The sequence below is a fragment of the Manis javanica genome, chromosome 1 (assembly GCF_040802235.1).
Source record: "Manis javanica isolate MJ-LG chromosome 1, MJ_LKY, whole genome shotgun sequence".
NCBI lineage: Eukaryota > Metazoa > Chordata > Mammalia > Pholidota > Manidae > Manis > Manis javanica.
This window is the reverse complement of record NC_133156.1, coordinates 196,441,861-196,466,785: the sequence shown is the minus strand read 5'-3', so window position 1 is coordinate 196,466,785 and position 24,925 is coordinate 196,441,861. Positions and strand designations below refer to the sequence as shown.

At 40.2% G+C, this 24,925-nt stretch overlaps 1 long non-coding RNA gene across 1 annotated transcript in view; it reads left to right on the top strand.

Annotated features, from left to right (window-relative positions):
* LOC118972764 (uncharacterized) overlaps window positions 1-24,925 on the top strand; it is a 294,258-nt gene that overhangs the window by 182,576 nt on the left and 86,757 nt on the right. The window contains exon 5 of the long non-coding RNA XR_012121214.1: window positions 9,798-9,885. This is a non-coding gene — a long non-coding RNA (uncharacterized lncRNA). The remainder of the gene's footprint in view (window positions 1-9,797; window positions 9,886-24,925) is intronic.

The window sequence follows — 24,925 nt, the reverse complement described above, 5'->3', positions numbered from 1 at the left end:
GACTTTGTCATCCAGACTGATTTTTTTTTTTGAGGTAAAAATTTAGGAAAAAAATTTTTTTTCAGATGTTTCACTGATGCTGGCCTTTCTAGGTTTCTTAGGTACACCATTATTCTTGCAGGTTAGATCTATGGTTCCATTTTTCAGGTATGTTTAGTCTTGCTGATTTTTACTATCACTTGTCTAAACTGATTGTCTTGTTAATGTAACATTTCCTTGGCATCACTGATACTTTGCTGTGCTTTACTAAGTCTGCTGTTTTAAGATTCTTCACTTTAAAAAAACGATATCCAGTTGAATCAGTGGTGCTCAACTGGGGTGTTTTTGTCCTCCAGGGAACATCTGGAAATGTTTGGAGCATTTTTATTTTTTACAAAGGTGGGTAGTAGGGGCCACTATTGGCATCTAGTAGATTGAAGCCAGAGGTTCTGCTGTACCCTGCCATGCACAGGGCAGCCCTCCACAACAAAGAATTATCCATTCCAAAATGTCAATAGTGCTAAAATTGAGATATCTCGGTTTAAATGATTTATAAAATTTAGGGTGGTCACTTTCTTTAGGTTAATAATATTTCCAGTATTACATATGTCATGCAGATCCCTTTCATATATTCACTTTTGACTATCAAGTTCCCCCACCCCCCAAAAACCACATTGCAGCCACTGTCCATCAGCATAGTAAGATGCTATAGAGTCAACTACTTGTATTCTCTGTGCTATACTGCCTTCCCCATGAACCCCACACATTATATGTGCTAATCATAATGCCCCTTAATCCCCTTCTCCCTCCCTTTGCACCCAGTCTCCCTACCCACTTCCCTTTGGTAACTGTGAGTGCCTTCTTGGAGTCTGTGAGTCTGCTCTTGCTTTGTTTCTTCAATTTTGCTTTGTTGTTATAATCCACAAATCAGTGAAATCACTTCGTAACTTGTCTTACTAAACCTGGCTTATTTCACTGAGCATAATACCCTCTAGCTCCATCCATGTTGTTGCAAGTGGGAGGATTTGTTTTCTTCTAATGGCTGAATAATATTCCATTGTGTATATGTACCCCCTCTTCTTTATCCATTCATCTACTGATGGACATAAGGTTGCTTTTGTATCATGGCTATTGTAAATAGTGCTGTGAGAAATGTAGAGGTGCATGTCTTTTTGATTCTGGGATCTTGTTTTCTTTGGGTAAATTTCTAGGAGTGAAATTACTAGGTCACATGGTATTTCTATTTTGAGTTTTTTGAGGAACCTCCATATAGCTTTCCAAAAGGGTTACATTCCCACCAACAGTGTAGGAGGGTTCCCCTTTCCCCGGATCTTCGCCAGCATTTGTTGTTCCTTGTCTTTTGGATGATGGCCTTCCTAACTGGTGTGAGGTGATATCTCATTGTGGTTTTAATTCACATTTCATTGATATTAGTGATGTGGAGCATCTTTTCATGCACCTGTTGGTTATCTGAATTTCTTCTTTGGAGAAGTGTCTGTTAATATACTCTGCCCATTTTGTAATTGGGTTATTTGCTTTTTGGGTGTTGAGGCATATGAGTTCTTTACATATTTTGGATGATAAAACCCCTAACAGGGTAAGTCATTTATGAATATATTCTCCCATACCACAAAATGCCTTTCTGTTCTGCTGATGGTGTCCTTTGCTGTACTGAAGCTTTTTAGTTTGATGTAGTCCTCTTTGTTCATTTTTGCTTTTGTATCCCTTGCCCAAGGAGATGTGTTCAGAAAAAACTAACTCATGTTTATATTCAAGAGATTTTTGCCTATGTTGTCTTCTTAGAGTTTTATGGTTTCATGACTTACATTCAGGTCTTGGATCCTTTTCGAGTTTACTTTTGTATATGGAGTTATACAATAATGCAGGTTCATTCTCTTGCATGTAGCTGTGCAGTTTTGCCAACACCACTGTTGAAGAGGCTGTCATTTCCTCCTTGTATATCCATGGCTCCTTTATCATATATTAATTGACCATATATGCTTGGGTTTATATCTGGGCTTTCTATTCTGTTCCATTGCTCTATGGGTCTGTTCTTGTGCCAGTACCAAATTGTCTAGATTACTGTGGCTTTGTAGTAGAGCTTGAAATTGGGGAGGGTAATCCCCACAGCTTTATTCTTCCTTCTCAGCATTGCTTTGGCTATTCGTGGTCTTTTGTGGTTCCAAATGAATTTTAGAATTATTTGTTCTAGTTTGTTGACAAATGCTGTTGGAATTTTGATAGAGATTGCATTGAACTTGTAGATTGCTTTAGGCAGGATGGCCATTTTGACAATATTAATTCTTGCTATCTATGAGCATGGGATGTATTTCCATGTTTTGGTGTCTTCTTTAATTTCTCTCATGAGTGTCTTACAGTTTTCAGATATAGGTCTTTCTCCTGTTTGTTTAGGTTTACTCCTAGGTACGTTTTTCTTTTTGGTGCAATTGTAAATGTAATTGTTTTCCTGATTTCTCTTTCTTCTAGTTCATTGTTAGTATATAGGAATGCAATGGATTTCTATATATTGATTTTGTTTCCTGCAATTTTGCTCAATTCAGTTATTAGTTCTAGTTGTTTTTGGGTGGATTCTCTAGGATTTTTTATGTACAACATCAAGTCATCTTCAAAGAGTGACAGTTTAACTTCTTCCGTACTGATCTGAATGCCTTTTATTTCTATATGTCGTCTGATTGCCATAGCTAGGACCTCCAGAACTATGTTGAATAAAAGTGGAGACAGTGGGCATCCTTGTCTTGTTCCTGATCTTAAAGGAAAAGCTTTCAGCTTCTTGCTGTTAAGTATAATGTTGGCTGTGGGTTTGTCATATAGGGCCTTTATTATGTTGAGGTACTTGCCCTCTATACCCATTTTGTTGAGAGTTTTTATCATGAATGGGTGTTGAATTTTGTCAAATGCTTTTTCAGCATCTATGGAGATGATCATGTGATTTTTGCCCTTTTTGTTGATGTGGTATATGATGTTGATGAATTTTCAAATATTGTACCATCCTGGCATCCCTGGAATAAATCCTACTTGTGCATGATGGATGATCTTTTTGATAAATTTTTTGAATTCAGTTTGCTAATTTTTTGTTGAGTATTTTTGCATCTATGTTCATCAGGATATTGGTCTGTAATTTTGTTTTTTTTGTGGTGTCTTTGCTTGGTTTTGGTATTAGAGTGATTCTGGCCTCATAGAATGAGTTTGGAAGTATTCCTTCCTCTTCTACTTTTTGGAAAACTTTAAGGAGTGTGGGTATTAAGTCTTCTCTAAATGTTTGATAAAATTCAGTGGTGAAGCCATCTGGTCCAGGGTTTTGTTCTTAGGTAGTTTTTTGATTACCAATTCAATTTCATTGCTGGTAATTGGTCTGTTCTGATTTTTTGTTTCTTCCTGGTTCAGTCTGGGAAGGGTATATTTTTCTAGAAAGTTTTCCATTTCTTGTAGGTTATCCAATTTATATACTAGGTTAGCGTATAATTTTTCATAGTATTCTCTAATAGTTCTTTGTATTTCTGTGGTGTCAATAGTGATTTTTCCATTCTCATTTCTGATTCTTTTTATGTGTGTACCCTCTCTTTCTTTTTGTATGTCTGGCTAAGGGTTTATCTATTTTATTTTCTGAAAGAACCAGCTCTTTCTTTCATTGATACTTTCTATTGTTTTATTCTTCTCTATTTTATTTATTCCTGCTCTGATCTTTATTATGTCCCTCCCTCTACTGGCTTTGGGCCTCATTTGTTCTTCTTTTTCTAGTTTTATTAATTGTGAGTTTAGACTGTTTCTTTGGGACTGTTCTTCTTTCCTGAGGTAAGCCTGTATTGCAGTATACTTCTGTCTTAGCACAGCCTTTGCTGCATCCCACAGATTTTTGCAGTGTTGTGTTGTTGTTTTCATTTGTCTCCATATGATGTTTGATCTCTGTTTTTATTTGGTCACTGATCCATTGATTATATAGGGGAATGTTGTTAAGCCTCAATGTGTTTGTAGGCTTTTTTACTTTTTTTGCATAATTTATTTCTAGTTTCATACCTTTGTGGTCTGAGAAGCTTGTTGGTACAATTTCAATCCTTCTGAATTTACTGAGGCCCTTTATGTGGCCTAGTATGTGATCTGTTCTTGAGAATGTTCCACATGCACTTGAGAAGAATGTGTATCTTCTTGCTTTTGGATGGAGTGTTCTGTAGATGTCTCTTAGGTCCATCTGTTCTAATGTGTTATTCAGCACCTCTGCCTCCTTACTTGTTTTCCATCTTGTTGATCTGTCCTTTGGAGTCAGTGGTGTGTTGAAGTCTCCTAAACTGACTGCATTGCATTCTATTTCCCTCTTTAATTCTGTTAGTATTTGTTTCATATATTTGGGTTCTTCTATGTTGAGTGCCTAGATATTTATGATGGTTATATTCTGTTGTTGGACTGATCCCTTTATCATTATGTAGTGCCTTTTGTTACTTGTTTTTGTCTTTTATTACTTTCTTTTGAAGTCTATTTCATCTGATACAAGTACTGCGACTCCTGCTTTTTTCTCCCTATTATTTGCATGAAATATCTTTTTCCATCTCTTCACTTTTAGTCTGTGTATATCTTTGCATTTGAAGTGTGTCTCTTGTAGGCAGCATATAGTTGGGTCTTGCTTTCTTATCCATTAGGTAATTCTGTTTCTTTTGATTGGTGCATTCAGTCCATTTGCATTTAGGATGATTATCAATAGATATGTACTTATTGCCACTGCATACTTTGGAGTTGTTGTTACCAAAGGTTCAGGAGCAGCTTCTTTACTATCTAAGTTTAAATTATCTTGCTTATTAAGCTATTTCAAACAGAATTTAAAGATTCTTTTTTTCCCTCCCTTTTTCTTCCTCCTCCACTCTTTATATGTTATGTGTCATATTCTGTACTCTTGTGCATCTCTTGACTGATGTTGTGGGTAGTTGATTTAATTTTGCATTTCCTTATAACTAATTGGTCTATATCCTTTGCTGTGGTTTTATTTTCTCTGATGACAACTATTTAGTCTTAGGAGCAGTTCCATCTATAGCACAGTCACTCCAGAATACCCTGTAGAGACAGTTTGTGGGAGGTAAATTCCCTCAACTTTTGCTTTTCTGGAAATTGTTTAATCCCTGCTTCAAATTTAAATGATAATCTTACCGGATAGAGTATTCTTGGTTTGACATCCTTCAGTTTTGTTGCATTAAATATATCATGCCACTCCCTTTGGCCTGTAAGCTTTCTTCTGAGAAGTCTGATGATAGTCTGTAAGTTTTCCTTTGTATGTGATCTTTTTTCTCTGTCTGCTTTTAATACTATATCCTCATCCTTGATCTCTGTCATTTTAATTATTACATGTCATGGTGTTGTCTTCCTTGGGTCTCTTGTGTTGGGAGATCTGTGCACTTCCATGGCCTGAGAGACTGTTTCCTTCCCCAGATTGGGAAGTTTGCAGCAATTATTTCCCCAAAGAGACTTTCTATTCCTTTTTCTCTCTCTTCTTCTTCTGGCACCCTTACAATGTGAATATTGGTCCATTTGGTTTGGTCACACAATTCTCTTAATATTCTTTCATTCCTGGAGATCCTTTTTTTCTCTGTGTGCCTCAGCTTCTTTGTATTTCTGTTTTCTAATTTCTATTTCATTTACTGTCTCCTCTACTTCATCTGACCTGTTTTTAAATTCCTCCATTTATGTTTCATTTCAGATAATGTAGTTTTCAAAGTGTGCATATCTTTTTTGAAGTTCTCCCTGAGGTTTTGAATATTTTTCTGTAGCTTCATGAGTATGTTTATGATTTTTATTTTGAAATATTTATCAGGAAGGCTGGTAATTTTTGTTTCACTTTGCCCTTTTTCTAGTGTTTGTGGGACTTTTGTTTGGACTAACTTCTTTGCCATTTTATATTTCTAATAATTACTATGGAATAATAACTTTGTGTTGGGGGCACCCTCTAGTGCCCAGAAGCTCTACCATCTGGAGCTGCCCAGCCCCTGGAGTGATGGCAGAGGTCACAGGTATGCAGTGCCAGTGCCTGCCAGGAGGAAAGAGCTCTTTCTTGTTTCCTGGCTGCCTTGCCTGCCTGCACTACCAGCCATAGGTAGGAGCCTCTATGCTATTATGCACTTGTAGCTGCCATAGGCAGGGTTGCTCTCCAGCTGGACTGTTGCAATGCCAGGGCTGCAGCTTGGTGAACCAGTGCTTGTTTGCAGGAAGGAGCACCAGGCTGTGTATCACAGAAGGGCACCTTGATTGCATTGCCAGCTAGGGGTATGGAGTATGTATAGCTTCTGAAAGATCCCAGCCTGCTGGACTGTGTGTGCAGGATAATTTTGTCCACTTGTCCTTTTTCCTGAGCAGGTAGCTCTGTGCAATCCTTGCCCCTTTAGCAGCCCTTTCATTGTTGGGAATTCTTTCTTTGTGCCTGCTTTTCTTTTGTCCTGGAGTGGCCTATTTTTGGTACTTGTTCTCCACAAGTAGCTGGAATCTCAGTCTTTTTGAGTAATCTGCCTATCTTTGCTTTCCAACCCATCTAATCTTCAGAGCACCATGTAATGTGCATTTGTGTTCCCCGAGCAGATCTCCAGGGGTGGGTATTTAGCAGTCCTGCGCTTCTACTCCCTCCTTGCTCTGTTTCTCTTTTTCTTGCCTGTGAGATGGGGTTGGAGGGAGGGCTTGGGTCCTGCCAGATTGTGGCTTTGTTACTGTACCCTTTTCTGTGAGGTCTTCTCTCCTCCCCAGATGTAGACTATCTGTTGCAGTCTTCTTTTTAGTTGCTCTTTCAGCATTAGTTGTATTTGCTGTTTTTTTTTTGTGTTATATGTGGTTTTGGGAGTAGGTTTCTGCCTCACTTCTCATGTTGCCATCTTGTTTAATCCTGTTTTTCAGCTTTTTTTTTGATAGAATGCAAAATACAGTAGCCCCTTTTACAGTTGCAGGTGTTTAATTTGGCACTTATAACAAGGCTTCCACTTGAGGCATTTCCAATAGTACATTGTTTGTAACTTTTAACTATCACTTTTTTCCTCTGTTTATGTTAGGGGCTTCATAAATCAGTGAATAAAGAAAGGTGATTGCAATTATAAAGCTAACATAATAGTTCTTCATTTAAACTTGGATCTTTTTATCCTAAATGTTATTAAAAGAAAAATGTATTCTTAGAAGGTCTTTTGAAGATTTGACCATTTTAAAAGGATTCTAAGCATGAGCAAAACATGCCATTTGCTGAAAAAGTGATGTAGCACATGTGCTGCAAACTCTCAAGTGTAGAAACTGAACTAGACCAATTTTTTATTCCATCCGTTTGAGGTTCAATTACTAATAAACACGATAGCATGAAAACAGGATGATATTTGGGGTTTTGGGCTTGGTTTGCTGTCTTGGTGAAAGGTAGTCTGTTTTGTTATGCTTTTTTTATTGTGCTTAGAGTTTGAACTAAGATATAAAAGGAAGTAGGAGAGTTGAAGCTTTGTTCTGAAATTTTAAAAGGAGAAAAGGGAGATTTGTGTCTATCCTGTAGTAGCTGATTAGTGCATCTTAAACCCCAACCAGACAGATGATTTCCAGACTTCCTGAAAATAAATGAAGATGTTGTAGTCATCTCATAGTTTCCTATGCATCTTGCCTTTAAAACATGGGAGCACATTTTATTATTATTTAAATCAAGTATTTATTGGCTATATATTGTGTTAGGTGTGGGGAAGACAGAGAGTTTTAAGATGTAGTCTTTGTGTTTAAGGGATGTACACAGTAAAATTATTAACAGCTTTCTAAATTAGAGGCTATGGGAAGGTTGGGACAGGCAGTTCCTGCTACTGCAGTTCCTTTTCCTTTCCCATGTAGACTCTGTAAGGCTGGAGGCACCAGGGGAAGGGGTGAGCCTGATGGACAAGCTCAGGCCTCACCAAATGAGGTGAAGAGACCAACAGGTTCTGGTCTGTCAACATTCCAGAGCCTGATCGGACAATCCTCCCAACTAGAGCCCTTCCCCAAGCTAAAAGATTAGTGGTGACTTTCCAGTACCTGTCTAAAGGCCAATGAGAGATCCCTACATACCCTACATGAGCCAATCCTCATGCCACTGTACAACTTTGCTCTCCCTCCCCCTGCCTTCTTTAAAAAATTGCTGCCTGCCCTGCTGGGTGTGACTTCCCTGGCCTGTGTTTCAGACCGTGAAACATCACCTGGGAAGTGCATTCAAATAAACTGCCTGGCCCGTTGTTGCCTCTCTTCGCCTGCTTATTTAAGTTGGAATTTATTGGAATTTATCTTACAGACTCCTCTGTATTGACCTAGCTATGTGGCAAAGTCTTCTGTCCTAGGGGTTTGCTTGGTATGCCCTCTGGCTTTTAGTGTGCTGAACCTGGCACACCCTGGCTCTTGAATATTCACATGGACACTGGAGTTTTGGGTCTGTGGCTAGACCTCCTTGTCTTGGTAATTGACTCAGGCCACCTTTTCTGGATTACTGACGTCTGTGCCTTGCCTGTCTCTTCCCTCTGCAGTCTGTCTTTGATTTCGTTCTTTAGCAGCTTTTGGGAGGTGACAGCCTACTTTGGCTGCACAGCATCCATGCCACTGATGAGAAGTTGATACCTTGTGTCATTCCTTTCTCCCATCCTGATTGCACTTCTCCTTCTGCTGGAGAATATAGCAGAGTTCATGGAGGAGGTAGAACTTCAAATGAACCCTGTGGAAAACAGAGTTTTGAGAAGATTATGCTGAAAGGACCACACACAGATGAGTGAAGACAGGGAGACTTCATGGAGGTTTTACCATGACCAGGATCAGAGGATAAAGCCCAAGTTGGTGGTAATATGAAAAGGAGAGATTGATGGTAGAGATATTACTAAGTAAGAATTATCTAGACTGATTGGGCAGAAAGAGAAAAAGAGAAGGAATCGTTTAAATCTTAGAAATGCTAAATGTAAAAATAAAGTTTTATTTTAAAGGTAAAAGTGACCACCTGGGGGAAATATGAGAGACCGTTGAGGGGTCACCTGCCACTAAGATGACCAAATGTCATGATTTGCTTAGGACTGAGAAGGTTCTCTGGACTTGGGAGTTTTGGTTTCAAAACCAGGTCCTTGGCTGTAACTCCAGAGGGAAAATCCCACAGCAAAATATCCATGAAACTGAAATCAGTCAAAGGGAGAAATAAAGTGGGAGAAAGCTGTTTATTTCTTACAAGCAGTCATCCACTTCTGCTCTCCTGTGTCTCTCATGACCCAGCTGCAGAAGAAGAGCCCCCCCCCCCCCCCAGCCTCTCTGGTCCAGACATGCCGTCCTTGCCCAGGTAATTACCTATTGATAGAGAGATGGACTACTCTTCAACCCTTGGAAACACCTATTGATATGAAGATGCACCAATGCCAGGCAAGAGATTCTGGAAATACTGCAATTTTACCCATATTGACAAACCAGGACAATTTGGTCACTTTATGACTGACCAATACCAACATCATATAGCATGGTGTTAAAAGCTTTTACCCTTTTTGAGGGGTGGAATGCTCTTTTGACAGTCCAAGTCAACTTTGCCTGGGTGGTTTTGGACAGGCATTTCAAACAGCTATTGGGATTTTAGTCAAAGAGGTTGAAATTTTATAACTGGGGGAGACAGCCACATATGAGTCACAGGTGCCTTTGTGAGTATAGCCAACCTTCATACTTCCATTTTGATTAAAGGCAGATTTAAAAAGTAAAATCTTTTTGATATACTTTCATGTTTCTCCCACCATCCCCTTAGCCCCTGAACCCCCCAAAAAATTCATAGTTCAATTTTCATAGATTAAAATGTTTTGCTCTTCTTTTATGATTTCTTTTAGTGGGTGATTTAGTGTTACTGAAATAGCTCAAAGCAGGAATCAGAGGCATGAAGAGAAGAGAAGAATAAGATGGGAAGAAAACAATTCTGTGAGTGAATACATTGATTGTTGACTTCTGAACTTGACTGTGCAGTGTCCAAGGTAATCTCTTTTCTCTGAGGTATACATGAAGAGCTTGAAGGGCTTTGAGCAACCAGAATATGTGCTACATATTCATGCATTGATGCTTATGCATTTAGATCAGAAGGCTAAGCTTCACAATACCATTCAAAACTAATTTATTTTCAATGTAAGTATTGTTACAACAAACTTATTTGGTTTTCCAGCCATCTGCAAGCTGGAACCAATAAACCCAAGATTTGTACATAGCACTTTGTGCTATGAATGTCAGCACAAAGTGAACACTGATAATTTGATAAAATAGAAGGAGACAGATATAAAAATGTAAAAATTTGCCAAGCTAACCAAGAAAGCATGGCAGCCTATTTAATGTAGGGGCAAATAATTCCATGCCTCTGTTATTGTTTTATACTCCAGTGGAATAACTGATAATTTAAAGATGACTAAATCATCAAGAAAAAGTAAAAAACACTTAGCATACCTTCTTTGATACTCCAAACAGTGATTTAACATTTTAGAAAGAGTTTATATCAAATTCTTACATTAGCTAGTCTTCAGTTATCTGAAAAATTGACTTCTGTGAAATATTTTATTCCAGGAATTGTCAATAAAGGAAATGTTACTGCATGTTTAAAAAAAAATGATGGAGGAAGCCTAAGTGAGATTCAGGACTCTATGTAGAATACTAGGGACACTGCATTTCTGAGAAAATTGACTTGCAATCTCCCTGTTCAGCTGGGGCTGCACAGTGGATGCCAACTGTAGGACAAAGCCAGATCTTGTAGACATTCTGTTGCCCTGACTGCCGGCAGAGAGCCATCACAAGCTTCAGTGCAGTCCCAAGGGGTGCATATATTAAAGAAAAAGCAAGAGCCATGCTCTGAAATGGCTTATTTAAAATGCAAGGGGTAACAAGAGAGCTGCATTTGGGGAAAGCCCAACTCTCAGAAACAGGAAACTAATCCTGAATCTTGGTTAAAGTTGCTTGCTCTTGGGGATTGAATTCAGCAGGGGAAGTCAGAATGTGGGTTAAGAGTTAGGGAAAATCTTGTTTTTCCTTTTAGGTACCAGGCTGGTACTTCAGAACGTCATAGCAGGCATCACATCACTGAGATTCAGCCAATTTGGTGAAATCACAAAATTGTGAAAAACACACAGCTTATTGCAAAGGGTTTCCAGGGATATACTTTCTGGCCAAATGCATGATGAAAATATTTTTATCTTCTTTGGTGGTAGCCTCTTTGTAATAAGATAGGGGCACATTTGACATCAAAGAAAAAAAAAGAGGAATGAATAATACAGAGTCCAGTGGGATAACAAATAAGATGATCCCACCACTTTTGAAATAGTATTCCTACCTAGCATTGATCTGCTATTGTTTTCTTTCAGGTTTCTTTTTTTGTACATAAAAGAAAGAAGACAATATCATTTGCTATTGTTTTACTTATAAACCTTTAAGCAAAGTATAGAATTAAAGTAAAGTCACATAACCCATTGATGATATCCCTCACTGGATTCATGACTTTGACAGAACATGCCTGCATATAAAAAGATCATTTTTTAAACATTTTTTTATTAAGGTATGATTGATAAACACTCTTATGAAGGTTTCACATGAGAAAACAATGTGGTTACTACATTTACCCATATTATCAGGTCCCCACCCATACCCCAATGCAGTCACTGTCCATCAGTGTAGTAAGATGCCACAGATCCACATGTGCCTTCTCTGTGCTACACTGGTCTCCCCGTGATCCTCCACACCATGTGTACTAAACATAATACTCCTCAATTCCCTTCTCCCTTTCTCCCCACCCACCCTCCCACACCCCTCCCCTTTGGTAACCACTAGTTCATTGCAGAGCCTCTGAGTCTGCTGCCATTTTGTTTCTTCAGTTTTGCTTCATTGTTATACTCCACAGATGAGGGAAATCATTTGGCATTTGTGTTTCTCCTCTTGGCTTATTTCACTGAGCATAATATCCTTCAGCTCCATCCATGTTGTTGCAAATGGTAGGATTTGTTTCTTTTTTATGGCTAAATAGTATTCCATTGTGTATATATACCACCTCTTCTTTATCCATTCATCTACTGATGGACACTTAGGTTGCTTCCATATCCTAGCTATGGTAAATAGTGCTGTGATAAAATAGGGGTGCATATGCCTTTTTGAATCTGAGAAGTTGTATTCTTTGGGTATATTCCAAGGAGTGGGATTCCGGGGACAAATGGTATTTCTATTTCTAGTTTTTTGAAGAACCTCCATATTGCTTTCCACAATGGTTGAACTAGCTTACATTCCCACCAGCAGTGTGGGAGGGTTCCCCTTTCTCCACATCCTCGCCACCATTTGTTGTTCTTAGTCTTTTCAATGCTGGCCATTCTTGCTGGTGTGAGGTGATATCTCATTGTGGTTTTAATTTGCATTTCTCTAATGATTAGTGATGTGGAGCATCTTTTCATGTGTCTGTTGGCCATCTGAATTTCTTCTTTGGAGAACTGTCTCTTCATATCCTCTGCCCATTTGTTAATTGGGTTATTTGCTTTTTGGGTGTTGAGGCATGTAAGTTCTTTATATATTTTGGGTGTTAACCCCTTGTCAGATATGTCATTTACAAATATATTCTTCATTACTTTAGGATGCCTTTTTGCTTTGTTGATGATGTCCTTTCCCATACAAAAACTTTTTAATTTGATGTAGTCCCATGAGTTCATTTTTGCTTTTGTTTTCCTTTCTTGAGGAGATGAGTTCAGGAAGAAGTTGCTCATGCTTATATTCAGGAGATGTTTGCCTATGTTGTCTTCTAAGAGTTTTATGGCTTCATGACTTCAAGTCTTTAATCCATTTTGAGTTTACTTTTGTGTATGGGGTTAAACAATAATCCAGTTTCATTCTCTTGCATGTAGCTGTCCAGTTTTGCCAACACCATCTGTTGAAGAGGCTGTCATTTCCACATTGTATGTCCATGGCTCCTTTATCATATATTAATTGACCATATATGGTTGGATTTATATCAGGGCTCTCTAGTCTGTTCCATTGGTCTATGGGTCTGTTCTTGTGCCAGTACCAAATTGTCTTGACTACTGTAGCTTTGTAGTAGAGCTTGAAGTTGGGGAGTATAATCCCCCCAGCTTTATTCTTCTGTCTCAGGATTGCTTTCACTTTTCGGGGTCTTTTGTGGTTCCATATGAATTTTAGAATTGCTTTCTCATTTGTTGAAGAACACTGTTGGTATTTTGATAGGAATTGCATTGAATCTGTAGATTGCTTTAGGTAGGATGGCCATTTTGACAATATTAATTCTTCCTATTCATGAGCATGGAATGTGTTTCCATTTATTGATATGTTCTTTAATTTCTCTCATGAGTGTCTTGTAGTTTTCAGAGTATAGGTCTTTCACTTCCTTGGTTAGGTTTATTTCTAGGTATTTTATTCTCTTGGATGCAATTGTGAATGGAATTGTTTTCCTGATTTCTCTCTCTGTTATTTCATTGTTAGTGTATAGGAATGCCACAGATTTCTGTGTATTAATTTTGTATCCTGCAACTTTGCTGAATTCAGATATTAGATCTAGTAGTTTTGGAGTGAATTCTTTAGGGTTTTTATGTACAATATCATGTCATCTGCAAACAGGGACAGTTTAACTTCTTCCTTGCCAATCTGGATGCCTTTTATTTCTTTTTGTTGTCTGATTGCTGTGGCTAGGACCTCCAGTACTATATTGAATAGAAGTGGGTAGAGTGGGCATCCTTGTCTTGTTTCTGAGCTTAAGGAAAAGCTTTAAGCTTCTCGCTGTTAAGTATAATGTTGGCTGTGGGTTTGTCATATATGGCCTTTATTATATTGAGGTACTTGCCCTCTATACCCATTTTTTGAAAGTTTTTATCATGAATGCATGTTGAATTTTTCAAATCTGTTTTCAGCATCTATGGAGATGATCTTGTGATTTTTGTCCTTCTTTTTGCTGATGTGGTGGATGGTGTTGATGAATTTTCGAATGTTATGCCATCCTTGCATCCCTGAGATGAATCCCACTTGATTGTGGTGTGTGATCCTCTTGATGTATTTTTGAATTCGGTTTGCTAATATTTTGCAGAGCATTTTTGCATCTATGTTCATCAGGGATATTCGTCTGTAATTTTCTGTTTTTGTGGTGTCTTTGGTATTAGAGTGATGCTGGCCTCATAGAATAAGTTTGGAAGTATTCTCTCCTCTCCTATTTTTTGGAAAGCTTTAAGGAGAATGGGAATTAGGTCTTCACTAAATGTTTGATAAAATTCAGCGGTGAAGCCATCTGTTCTAGGGATTTTGTTCTTAGGTAGTTTTTGCATACCAGTTCAATTTCATTGCTGGTAATTGGTCTGTTCAGATTTTTTGTTTCTTCCTGTGTCAACCTATAACAAGATCTTCTTAACAGGCCTTTGCTAGATTCAAAATTTTCATGCCTAATTGACTGTGTAAACAAATTGGGAATTTAGGGATTTTCTGTCACAAGCAAATGAAGATTTATTACCTATTTTGTAGATGGGTTTTCCCAAATTTGAGGGGTCTAGACTATCTGAAATCTATGCTATTCCCTGTGGTGCTCCCTCTGACTGTTACATTGTGTATTTTATACTAGCTTGGTTGCTGCTTAGCATTGAGAAGTGTTCTGAGCCAGAACAAGGGTAGACCATCTCAGGAAGAGTTACATTGCCAAAAAATACAGGGCAGTCAGCAGAGGCCACCCAGCATTGCAAGTCCTGCCCTACCAAATGCAGCAGTATGTGGAGTTCCCATATCCAAATCTCTTCCAAATTTGGGGATTCTGTGAATTTCTTGTTAGCCCACTGCAGAAAGAAAGGAGAGGCAGGTAAAGAATGTGCCAAATCCAGGGTTAGGAGAGAAAAGGAATAATTGAGTGTGGCCACCCATCAGTAGAGGGCACCAACCTCTGCATCAGCTGACCAGGAGTCCACAGAGAAGCCAGTGGGGCATAGTACAGGTCACCTGCATGTGGTCATATCTTCTATGACTGACACTTAAGTGGCAGGCTTGCAGCTGGGTGTTTTTAATTGTGTGTTTTAATTAATGTTTTTATTGTACTTGGGCCCAAACACTGTTTAAGAGAAACATATATGCTGTTTCAAGCATATATTTAGAAGTCTCTGAATAAATAAATGTACAACAGGAGAAAACTGACTCTGCTGGAATGACAAGAGTGATTGTTGAAAAAAAGGTAGATTAAGATTTCAAACTGAACAGCTTGAAACTAATTCCTCTGCAATATGATGGCCTGTCACCTAAATACAACCTTTGGGTATAACATGGCTTTAGGATATTATCCAAGGTCTGGCTTTTAAAGTCTATACTCTAGGTCTTGACGCAGTTGGGGATATTGTAGAATTTATTGTGTCAATTTTAACTAAAAAAAAATTAGCAAAGAAATAGTAGGGATCTTGGGCTGGCAGTGGTAGCACATTTCTGAGACAACATTTATTTGGTCCAGTGTAGTTCCACTGCAAGAAAAAGGAGGTAATTTGAATGGCCTAGTTCTTTTTTTCCTCCCCATACTGTTCTTTCTTCAGTTTTTTCCTCTCCCCTTAAAAAGGGGCTTATATCTCTTCCCTATATATTTTAAGTCAGTAACACTTTTAGGGAGTGTATTTACTTCAATTCAGCTGTTATTTACTGAGCACTTTCTTCATTCAAGGTAAAAGCTAAACTTTATTGGGGGAATGAAATGTTTATGAGTTAAAGGAAATGGGTTTATAAGACACATCTTGCTTCTGAATATGTCCTGAGTTGGAGTAGATGAAAACATCTCCTGTTCCAGTTTCTTTTTGTCAGAACCCTTTATTAGTTAAGTTCTCCAGTTGTAATTTTCTTCTGGCACCAGAGAACTTGTGAAAGTTACTCAAGAGCTAGCAATAAGGCTGAAGTGTTAGCAAATTGCCTACTGACAGTTTGACAAGGCCTCATCTTGGGCAGAAGAGTAATATTCTGAAATCTGTCTGGTTATCTGCCACTACTTTTTGTTTCTCTTTCCTAACAGTGGCACCCTTTTTCTTCCCCTGTCTCTATCTTCAGGGGCTATATTCTTTAAGGAGCTCTAAATTAGTGGTTCTAGAATCTGGCTGCAAAGAGTACTGAAAACAATACTGATGTCTGCACCTCATACCCCACTGAAAAGCTCTGCAGGGATTCTATTGCACAACTGGGTTTGAGACTAGGGTACCCTTTGCCACCATTAACAGTTTTCTTCTATGTGCAATTTGGCAAGCCTTCCCTCAAGAAAATACCTGCTTAAAATTATCTCAGTTCTAGAATATGTAATATTCACAATGCCACTGGTTCTGAAATATATTATAGTTTCAGCAACAGATTTTTTTATTTAAAAACAGAGTAAGAAAAAATGTTACTACATTAAAAGCACACCTTAATTTTAGGTCATGACATGGTTTTGGAAATATTAAAGTATGAAATTATGTAAGCTTCGAACAAAAGGAATATGATTCTTAATAGTATATTATCTGAGAGCAAAACCTTACCTGCTTTTTTGAGGAATATTTTCATTGTGAAAAATATCCTTTTAAAACTGAAATATGCAAGAACTGCCTTTAAAAAAATTGAAGTATACTAGACACTGAATATTATATTAGTTTCAGGTGTACAACATATTGATTTAACAATTATATATGTTACAAAATGCTCATTATAACTGTAGTTAGCATCTGTCACCATACACGCATATCACAATATTATTGTCTATATTCTCAATTCTGTCCTTTTCATCCCTGTGATTTATCTATTCATAACTGGAAGTTTGTACCTCTTAATCCTCTTCACCTATTTTGCCTATCCCCACATTCCTCTCCCTTCTGGCAACCACCAATTTCTTCTCTGTATTTATGAGTCTATTATTGTTTTGTTTGATTCTTCATTTGCTTTGTTTTTTAGATTCCATATATAGGTGAAATCACAAAGTATTTGTCTTTTACTTCACTTAGCATAATACTGTGGGGAAGTTGGGGTTCCTATGGCCAGGATCCTCACTGAACTTAAACCACCTGATGAAGTAATTGGCCTCTTGCTAGGCTACCGCTTCCACACCTTTAGGCAATAAGCTATTATTGCACTATATAGAGAGCTGGGCCCAGTGCTCTGGGTGGAGGCAGAGACAATAGTGCTCGACTTACCACCAGGAGAACAAGCCTGATAATAAACCCTTTTACCCCAAAGAACATTTGCTGTCATTTTTCTTTGGTCACATTGAATCCATAGTGAATTTGCCTGGGACTGAAATCCATTGGCAAGACAAGTAGTGTAGTCAGCAGGATTCATTGTTGACCAAGGAAAAAGACAGTTTGCCTTTTTGGGAGGTGTACTTTAGTGTGCTGTCCCTGTGAATGGGGAGACAGTGGTTTGTCTCCCAATGGGTACATGGTCTGAGGTGGCTTGCCTCCTAGGGGCTAGGCCCCACTGCAGGACTGGAGGCAAGTGGAGGTGACACCCGAGGCTGTAGGGATGGCCTTGGTAAAGTAAATAGGTCTTTTGAGAGAGAGAGTGCCCATGAGGCAGCAGAGACTGTGGGTTGGCTGCTTCTCACAGTATTAAAAAAGTCTACAGAAGAGAAGGACATGCTCCTGAAAAATACCCAAGAAATGGTGGCATGAGAATGCAAGCTGCAAACTTCTGTGGGTTCCCTGAAGAAGGAAATGGCAGTGATGTGAGAGGAGGCAGCACGAGTACACTGGCAGTGAGGTGCCGTTGAAGAGGTAAAATATTCCTTACACAATGAGACAGCAATGCTGCCAGGTGCTCTGAAGGAGGAAAAGGCCATCAAGGAAAAAGACAAACTTCGGAGGGAAGCACAGGCGGAGGTGGCATGAGAACACCAGCTGCGAAGCATTGAGGTGAAGGTAAGAGAGCTGCTGAAGACTGATCTAGTATTGCTGCAAGGCGCAGTAGAAAAGGTAAAGGTTGTAGCAGAAGAGGCACTTGGGGAAGCAGAGAGAAAGGTGCCATCAGCCCCAGAAATGGGGAATCTGGGGAAGGATGAAGGGGTGGTGCTAGAGGCACTGACCCCCTCTGTATTGAAAGCATGCCCAGTGGGTATAAAGAAAATAGAGACCCAGCAGCTGAAAGTTCCCCAAGGAGAGGAGCAGCCCCCTCCCCAGGTCATGGACTACTCTATGCTCTGCCACTAGACTCAGGCTGAGCTGGTGGATTTGGGCTCCTGGTTTAGGCAGAAGCCCTCAGAGTCAGTATCAGCTTGGCTCCTGCATCTCTGGGACTTAGGGGTGCATGGAATTGTTCTGTCGGAATCAGGGATAGGAAAGCTGGCTTCCATGACAGTGCAACCTGCCCTGAGGCAGCAATTGCAAAATGCACATCAGAACCCAGTAAGTCACTCCCTCCTCGATTGGCTTATGGCTGCATTTCATGCTGTGTGGCCCAATCAGGGTGATCTACCATCCTTTCCTGTTAGATGGTAGACATATGCTGAACTCCAACAGGTGTTATGAGAGTTAGGCATAAGAAATGCCATTTACAGTCCAGAGAATTATGGCCCAGATGAAGAGATTTTCACTACTGGGATGAGAAATATTGTGCTTCAAAAATCTCCCACATCCCTCTTTGGGTCTCTAGTGGCCATTCTTTCCCCTCACATAGAGCAGCCCATAAGCGAGGTGACATGTATAGTAGCCGACTTAGGAGAGGCTGAAGCAATGAGAACACGGAAAGAAATATGGTCTGCTACTCACAAGAAGAATTTAAAGGGCCCCATGAAGGTTACAAGGATGCAGATGTGGGTTGATTTAAAACAGGTAGGAGCAGATGGAAGGAAATTAAATGGAAAGTCAAAAAGGCTCTTACTAGAGCTATGGCAACAACTGAAACCAGAGCAGCAATTCCAGCCATTAAGACCAAAGAGGCAGAGGTCAGAGGCAGAGCTACAAGTCTGGCCTGTTTGTTTATAAGACTTCCTGCTGGGGAGCAAGCCAACCTCATTCAAGCCCACACAGGAAGATGATTGGGAAACACTGTTTGACTGAAGGGAAGGTCAAGGTATCTGCTCTGAGGGACTGGTGGGGACCAGAGGCCACCTGTTGAAATAGCTATCCATTGGTTCCTAGTGAACATGCAATGTGTCCTGGCTCTGGTGGACAGGGGCTGAATGTCCACTGATTCATGGTAACTCTGAGTGGTTCCCCAGAACCCCCACTATCATAGATGGATATGGGGGTAAGGCTATTAGAGTGAAAAAAGCCCAAATCTCTTTGGGAATAAGTCATCTACCCCAAAAAGAATATACTGTGTATATATCTCCTATACCTGAGTATATTTTGGGGATTGAAATCCTGCAGGGTCTATGGTTGCAGACCACTGCAGGTGAGTTCAGAATGAGAGTATGTGTGGTAAAGGCAGTTCTGAGGGGACATGCTAGGCACCGGCCCATAGCTTTGCCTGTGCCTCGGCGGGTAACTAATACCAAACAATACAAACTGCCTGGAGGGCATAAAGAGATTACAGAAACTCTCTGGGAGGTGGAAAATGTGGGTATTATAAAGCCCCCCCATAGTCCTTTCAATTCCCCAGTGTGGCCAGTAAAAAAGCTAGATGGCTCCTGGCATATGACTGTGGATCACAGAGAACTGAATAAAATCATTCCCCCTATGCATGATGCTGTCCCCTCTGTTGCAGGCCTGATGGATACATGCAGCCATGAACTAGGAACGTATCATCATTATGTGGTAGATATTGCTAATGCCTTCTTTTCCATTGACATTGAGGAGGAAAGTCAGAAACAGTTTGCCTTCACATGGGAAGGATGGCAATGGACTTTCACCATCCTTCCACAGGGATACCTCCACAGTCCTACCATCTGTAATGGACTTATAGTCCAGGACTTGGCTACATGGGAGAAACTGCCAATGGTATGGCTGTACCATTATACTGATGGTGTCATGCTCATATCCAGATTTAGAAGGTGCAGCATCTAGACTGTTGCAACATCTACATGAGAAAGGATGTTCTGTGAACAGTACCAAGGTTCAGGGACCTGGTTTGTCTGTCAGATTCTTAGGGGTCATCTGGTTGGGTAAGACCAAAGTTATACCAGAAGCAGTAATAGATAAGTCCAGGCCTTTCCTACACCCACAGCTATAGCATTGCAGAAGTTTTTGGGTCTTCTAGGTTACTGGAGAGTGTTTATCTCGTACTTGGCACAAATTCTGAAGCCCTTATACTGGTTGGTACGAAAGGGCATCAGGTGGGACTGGGATGAGACATGTGCATCTGACTTTACTACAGCAAAATGGGCAGTCAAAGCCATGCAGGTCTTGAGTGTGATAGACCCATCAAGGCCCTGTGAGCTAGATGCTCATGTGACTGAAGATGGTTATGGCTGGGGTATCTGGAAGCAGCTTGAATGAACTCACCAATCTATTAGATTCTGGTCACAACTCTGGAAATGGGCAGAGGTATGATACACTTTGATAGAAAAACAACTGGCTGCCATGTAACACACCTTGCTGGCTACAGAAACCATCACTGGAATGACCTTGATAAAGGTAATAACCATCTATCCCATCTTGGGGTGGGTACAAGACAGGACTCAAAAGCCAAGGAGTGGTGTGGCACAAACACCCACACTAGCCAAATTGGGTGCTTGCCTACAGCAGTGTAGTTCCCTCTCTAGTAGCCGTTTGAGTGAAGAACTCCAAGCTTATTGGGACCAGTGACACTTACTAGTGAAAAGCAGGAACAACTTGCTTTTGAACCATTAGTAGCAGAGTCCCTACTGGGAGGGAATAGCCCCTATACCCAAGGATGCATGGTACACAGACAGATCCAGCCATGGGCAGCCCCCAAAATGGAGGGCCATAGCTTTCCATCCTAAGACTGAGACAATATGAATGGAAGATGGTGAGGGGAAGAGTAGCCTATGGGCAGAGTTGTGGGCCATGTGGCTTCTGATCAGACAGGAGCCCTCCCTTACAGTTGTCTGCACTGAAATCTGGGCTGTCTATCGGGGCTTGAACCTGTGGCTTCCAACCTGGTGCCATGGCAACTGGCTGGTGGGCCACCAACCCCTTTGGGGGCAAGAATTGTGGCAAGACTTATGGGCCTGTGGTCAGACTAAAATAATTACAGTATACCATGCGACAGGTCATTTGCCACTGGCATCCCCAGGAAATGATGAAGCAGATAAATTGGCCCAGATATGTTGGTTAGAAGGAAAGCCTGTCTCTGATGTAGTCCAAGAGTTACATCAGCTTTTCTTGCATGCAGGGCAAAAGACAATGTGGGCTTAGACCTTCAGTGGGCCTTGCCTTTGACCTTTGAGGATGTTAGTAGAGCCCGACAGGAGTGTGTCATGTGCTCCAAAAGGGACTTACACTGAGTTCCACAGCAACATGGGACAATAGTTAAGGGGCCTATAACCCTCATCAGATGGCAGATAGACTATACTGGGCCTCTACCTATGTCAGAAGGATATCAGTATGCCATGACTTGTGTGCACACAGCTACTGGACTTCTGGTTGCTTTTCCTACCTGTTGTGCAGACCAGCAGTTGACTAAAAGAGGCCTGGAGCATCTCTTTGCTGCCTATGGCCGACCACAGGTAGTGGAGAGTTATCAGGGCACCCATTTTCCTGGACATACACTGCAAGAATGGGTGCGACAGCTGGGAATCACATGGAAGTTTTATGTGCCATACAGTATTACTGCAGCAGGTATGATGGAGAGGCACAATGGCTTGTTAAGATCCAGACTAGCAGATACCAATAGTCTGCAGGGATGGTCAGTCCACTTATGGACTGTGCTATGGTGTTTGAACAAGAGACCCTGAAAGGGAGCCCTGTTAGACATGTTAACACATATTTCTGCCTCCCCTATACAACTGCAAGTACAAACCAAGGAAGAATCACTGAAGCTGAGGTTCAGCTATCAGAATAATATCTCGATGCCAGCGCCAACTGCACTGAAGTCTGGAGACTCCATTGTGTGGACGTGGCTTTGGACCTTTTGACACATGAACCAATGATGGCTGGCTCTCCTGGCACCTTGGGGACAAGGCCTGGAAGCTGGCCTTCTGTGTATTCCTGGAATAACAGCAGAGTGGCCACCACAGGTCACAGTAGTATATCCTGAATGGCCAGAAGGCAGGAGCATCTTACTGGGGAGTTTTGTTTTATCATTATGGCCAGTGCATGCACCTCCACTAGCACTATGTATAGACCCTTCAGTAACCCCCATGGGGAAAGGAGTAAAAGTATGGTATACTAGACCTGGAAGGGGCCCCCTTCCTGCTACAGTCCTATCACAGGATCACTCTCTTGCATGCATCCTACCTGACGGACAAGATTTGCCTATGTTGTTGTCATTAAAGCATGTGTCTCATAGCCCCTAAGGTGTTTGTGTATTGGGAACTTCCTCTGGTTTGAGGATTATTATAATTTTTGTTATTAGGAACCTCCTCTGGCTTGAGGATTATTATAATTTTTGTTACCTGTATCAAAATCTTGTTGTATCTTAATTTTTGTTTTTATCTCTAAGTTATTGTTACCCTCTGTTGCTGTTGTGGAATCTGGTTGCAGTGCTCCAGCTTTCTCACACAGGGACCATTGTGGAAGATTGAAAGCATATAGACTGTAAGGCAAGAATCCTGGAGTGGTGGAATGTGGGGAAGTTCGGGTTCCTATGGCCAGGATCCTCACTGAACTTAAACCACCTGATGATGTAATTGGCCTGTTGATGGGCTATCGCTTCCACACCTATAAGCTATTATTGCACTATATAGAGAGCTCCTCCCAGTGTTCTGGGTGGAGGCAGAGATGCTAGTCCTCAATGTACTGCTGGGAGAACAAGCCAGGTAATAATAAACCCTTTCACCCCAAGGAACATTTGCTGTCATTTTCTTTGGTCACGTTGAATCCATAGCAAACTTGCCTAGGACTGAACCCCATTAGCAAGACAGTACCTTCTAGGTCCATCTATGTTGTTGCAAATTTCATGCTTTTTTTAAATGTCTGAATACTATTCTGTTGTGTATATGTACAAATCTTCTTTATCCATTCTTTGATGGATACTCAATTACTTCCATATCTTGGCTACTGTAAATAATGCTGCAATAAACATACGGGGTACACATATCTTTCAAATTAATATTTTTTTTCTTTGGATAAATACCCAGAAGTGGATTTACTGAATCTTATGGTATTTCTGTTTTTAATTTTTTGAGTGAACTCTATACTGTTTTTCATAGTGGCTATACTAGTTTACATTCCCACCAGCAGTGCAGAAGGGTTCCCTTTTCTCCACATCCTTGCCAATACTTGTTTTTTTTTGTCTTGTTGATATTAGCCATTCTGACTGGTGTGAGGTGATATCTCTTTGTGGTTTTGATTTGCATTTCCCTGATGATTAGGGAGGTTGAGCATTTTTTTCGTGTATCTGTTGGCCAGCTGTATGTCTTCTTTGGAAAATTGTCTATTTAGGTACTCTGCCCATTTTTCAGTCAAGTTATTTGTTTTTTTTTTGTGTGTGTATGTTTGTTGAGCTGTATGAGTTCTTAATATATTTTGGATATCAGCCCTTTTTCAAATTTATCATTTGCAAATATCTTCTCCCATTCAGTAGGTTGCCTTTTTGTTTTGCTAATGGTTTTCCTCACTGTGCAAAAGCCTTTTGGTTTTTTAAAATAATCCCACTGTTTATTTTGCTTTTGTTTTCCTATTCTGGGGAGAGGTATCCAGAAGAAAAATACTAAGGCTGATGTCCAAGAGTTTACTGTCTGTGTTCTCTTTTAGTTTTATGATTTCAGGCCTACATTTAAGTATTTAAGTTGCATATATTGGCTTTTTTAATGATAAAATTTCAAATTGGATTCTGGGTTATGGAAGGATTTCTCAATCTCAACACTATTGACATTTGGGAACAGACAGATCTTTGTTGTGGAGGACTGTCCTATGTACTGTAGGATATTCAGCTGAGTCTCTGGCTTCTACCCACTAGATGCCATTAGTACTTTACCTTCCAATTGTAATAACCAAAAATGTTTCTAGACATTGCTAAGTGTCCTCGCAGCAGGCAACAAAATTATCCCCAGTTGAGACAATTAGGCTAGTGAAATAGGTATTTGGGAGTGGCGGCTTCTACTAATTAGTGTTCAGTTGCAGAAAACAGGCCCCACTCCAGCTGGCTTAAGCAGAAATGGATTAATGACAGTGTATTCAAGAGTCTACAGAACTGATCTGTGGGCTGAAGAAACAGACTCTAAACTGGTAAGCTTCCAGAAATGAATCCCGAAGCTACACCACAACTGAGCCATCAAAGGAACTGCTGTGCTTGACTTGATTTGGATGCTGTCTGCAAAATGCAGACGCTTAGTCAGGGGGCTGCTTCTGCTAACCTGGGGAATTGACACCCCATCTGCAGCAGGTGAACAATGCCTCATTCTGACCTCTCTCTTGCTTCACTCAGTCTAAGTTCACATTCTGTAAATGATTCTAATGACAGAGCCTATATCATACTCAGAACCCTAGTTACAAGGAAGCATAGAAAAAGCATCTTTTAATCTATCAGCCTCTGTAATACACACAAAGCCATTCAAGAAGGAAGTTGGAGTTGACGTTGAATAAGCTCATCTCTAGTATCTCTCACAGAGTTCTTTCCAGAGATCCTTAACTCATACCACCAGCAACTACCTATTCTAGGTGATTGGGGTCAGCCTAAGTGTCCTTCTCATTCTCCATTTACATTTTTTATATTGAGTTAATCTTCTCTCTTTTACTCCATAGTCTTCCCAGTTTTATCTTGACCACATTCTTTTCACATCTGTTCTCTTTCCCTGGCCCTAACTATAGGTTTCCTGAGAGCTTGAAATGTATGTATCTCATACCTCGCTTTGCTGATAGACATGACATGTAAAAAGTGTTGGTGGAGAGTGAGCTGAGAACTAGGATACTCAATTTACAGCATCTATATCTCTAGCCACTCAAGATACTGTGGTAATTAA